We start from the raw sequence: 3,678 nt of genomic DNA, 5'->3' as shown, positions 1-3,678 counted from the left end.
GTCACATTGATCCCATCACCTAGGTCTATGCCTGCTGAATAGTGGTCCTGGGTTTACCACTACAGGTCCTAGGGAACATTACCTACTGCTTACACAGAATCATAGAATCCCGACAGTGTCGAAGGAGGCCATTCAGCCTATTGACCCTGCACTGATAACTGCTGTGACCTCCTCCACAACATCTCCAGAAAGGCATCAGAATCCTGGGGGTTCTGCATCCCACCACCCCAGTTCTGAGATTTTCCTTCTTGTAAATGAAGAACAATGAAATCTGTGAGATACATTCCCACTATAAACAGACCTCAGGAAGTCTTCTGTAAACTGCACAGAGAAAATGAGTAGAGTGCCTGATTTCCAATGCAATTGGGTTTCTAGCTTAGGCATGATAGGCCGATTGGCCTCCTACTGTGCTGTCATTTTTTTTCTTCTACGTAGCCTCTCAGTGATATTAAAATGAAATCCAGTCATTGAAATGACCAAGTCTTCATGCTGGTGATGACATGAGGGTTTTCAGGTATTTCCCCACTGCTACCAACCTGCCCTATTCCTGCCTGAAATTAAAAGCATGGCTTTTGACGGAGAGAGAAAAAGAACAAAACCAGAAGGCATCAAAATAAGATAATCACATCAATATCAAATAGGGAATTCAGAGGCAAGTTCTTTACCCAGAGGGTGATATGAATGTGGAACTTGATATTGCAAGGAGTGGTTGAGATTAATAATACAGATGTATTTAAAGAGAATTTAGAAGAAGCGAACAGAGTAACAATGCTTATAGAATTAGCTGGAGGATAAAGGAATCTGGAGTGGAGAATAAACATTGGCACGGACTATTTGAACCAAATGGATATCTTTAAGCTCCACATTCCAAATAATAATCCATGTATATCATACTTATTGGGAGATAAATCAAAAAAAGTTTGGAAAATAGTCCAATTCTAATCTTTTTGGAGTTGAAAACAATTTTGTAAACTATCCCGAGCAGCTGATACATAAGGGGCAGAATTTTACGGTCTCACTCGTCCCAAGACCGTAAATTTCCGCCCGAGGTCAAAGGACCTTTCCATGGTCTGCCCCTCGCCCTCTCTGATTCCCGTGCCAGGTGGGGTGGTAAAATTCCGGCCAAGAAAACAAGCAGGAGTAGGCCACTTGGCCCTTTGGACCTGCTCCACCTTTCATTAAGATCATGACTGATCTGATGGTGACCTTAACTCCACTTTTCTGCTTGCCCCCATAACCTGTTACACAGAACCCATAGAATCCCTGCAGTGTAGAAGGGGGTCATTCAGCTCACTGAGTCTGCACCAACTCTCCGACAGAGTATCTTACCCAGGCCCTCTTCCCGTAACCTCACACATTTACCCTGCTAATCCCCCATCTTTAAACACTAAAGGCCAATTTAGCATGGCCAATCCACCTAACCTGCACATCTTTGGACTGTGGGAGGAAACTGGGGTACATGAAGGAAATTGTGGTGGACCTCAGTTGTGCCTTTGTCCTATATGGACCACCGTTGTGTGTGTTTGTCATACCTGGACACATCCCCTTCCAGTTTGGTTCCTCCCCTCAGCACCTAGTATAAAGGTGGCTGTCTCCTCCCCCTTGTTCAGTCCAGGTCGGTTATTTGTTGGGATCTGCTCCTGATTCTGTTGTGAATAAAAGCCTACACTTATATTGGCATATCGGTAGTCTTTCGCCTTATTGATAGCGCATCAGAAATGCACACAGACAGGGGGAGAATGTGTAAACTCCACACAATCACCCAAGGCTGGAATCAAGCCCAGGTCCCTGCGCTGTGAGGAGGCAGTACTAATCACTGTGCTAACCATGAAAGACACATTTGCATTGATATAGTGCCTTTCCTGACCAGCACATGTCACAGAGTGCTTTCTAGACAAACAGGTCCTTTGAAGTGCAGATATTGTTATAATGTGAAAAATACAGAAAATAATCAAAAAGGGCACCTGGATTTGAACCAGGGACCTCTTGATCTGCAGTCAAATGCTCTACCACTGAACTATACCCCTCCCATAGCTGAGTCCTTTGTAGATCAAGAATTTGTCTAACTCTACATTGAATATATATATAGTGCTGTTCTCTGAAGTAGAGAATTCAAATAATTCTCCTCTGGGAGAAGAAATTCCTCCGCATCTCCATCTTAAATGGGACTGCCATATTTTTGGCACCGGTGGATGTTGCAGATGCAGGGAACAGGACAATGGTGCAATGTGGCAGGCAATGTGACACTCCTATCACCACCAGATTCCAGGCTGAGTGAGACACCGAATCATCTCGAGGTTTGAATCCTTTTCTTCATGTTAAAACTGTTGGTATTGTGATCCTGTGCATGGGCCAAACTGAAATGAAATACATCCCATTAGGCAAAATGTGCTGCTCCAATCACACTGCAGTGGTAGTGATAGCAGGAGTGCAGCACTACCTGCATAACGCTGCTTATTCCCCTGACCTCTGGCATCCGGTTGGAAAATTGCTGCACACCCTTGTCACTTGCAAGCCCCTATTCATGCTACATTGGAAGCCACGTGCACTCTTTAATGCACACTTAATTTACTAGTGATATACTCATGTCTCACAGACACCCATTCCCCCAAGTTGCAATCATGCAGACACCGGAAAGACATGAAATGACTCATCTGTGGACATTGCTCAGGCAGCAGCCTCAGAGGGATGGTAATTGGGTGAACACTACTGCTGGGTTGCCAGATGCATTCCAAGGCCGTAACTTTGCAAATGATGGGCAAGGTACAATCCTACACTTGTCAGGATACTCAGAGATGCAAATACTGGCGACATGACAGAATAAATGGTGTACCCATAGACTCACATCATCGGGAATAAAGTGCCTGCAAGCATTGCAGCAACTAGCAAGGTAATGAAAATACTGGGCCTGAACATGCTTGGAATGGCTATCAGCATCGGATTGCAAGCTCTTACCTTATTTTTCTTTGATTTTATTTTGCCTGATCTTCTGACTCAGACTGGTTGAGAATACAGGCATTGCAGTCATCCCAAGGGCCCAGCACCACTCCTGGAAAGTTGAATCGAAGGAGGCTATGTCCCCTATTTTCTGACATTAGCATTAGTAAGTTTAAAGGTCAATTGGAATGTAAAGGTCCTTGAAAGGCCAGGGAGAAGGTAAGTGTCAAAGGTAAGTGAATAGGATGTTGGCGGGGCAGGGGGGTTGCTCGGGGGGGGGGGGGGGGGGGAGACGGTCCTCCCCTACCACTCCTGCAGTCTCCTCCTCAGCTGGAGTGAGGAGCCAGAGGTCAGGGAACCCTCTTCAAGTTTTCTCTCATTCATGCTGATTGTGAGTTCTTTTCTCCCCTAGACAAGCAGAAGGATTGGGTGCTATGCCAAGGGGTGCATCACCAGTCAGTGAGCATGCATGCCTATGACATGTTTCTTCCTGTGCCCACACTGTGTTTGTCGTGTATGTGGTGTCTGTCACTTTAAGGCAATACAGCAGAAGTGCATCACCTGACTTGAAGGACCAATGGGAACTGATCGTGAGTGGTCACGCCAGATGGTGGGTCTTCTCTCAGGCAGAATTTTCTGGAACCATGTTGTAAGCCTGTAGAACTGGGGCTCTGCCCAAGACAGATTTCATGCTGCATAAACCTCCTGTAACAAGTTCTCTTATCAATAAATACCTTTTGT

General features: G+C 45.4%; 1 non-coding gene across 1 annotated transcript; it reads right to left on the bottom strand.

Moving 5' to 3' along the window:
- Positions 1-1,955: 1,955 nt before the first annotated feature.
- trnac-gca (transfer RNA cysteine (anticodon GCA)) lies at positions 1,956-2,027 on the bottom strand. The gene has a single exon. It is a non-coding gene; the product is annotated as a tRNA-Cys (tRNA).
- Positions 2,028-3,678: the final 1,651 nt, after the last annotated feature.

This window comes from Mustelus asterias, chromosome 3, assembly GCF_964213995.1.
Source record: "Mustelus asterias chromosome 3, sMusAst1.hap1.1, whole genome shotgun sequence".
Classification (NCBI taxonomy): Eukaryota; Metazoa; Chordata; class Chondrichthyes; order Carcharhiniformes; family Triakidae; genus Mustelus; species Mustelus asterias.
Note: the sequence above shows the minus strand (reverse complement) of the source record. Positions and strands in the feature narration are given on the sequence as shown.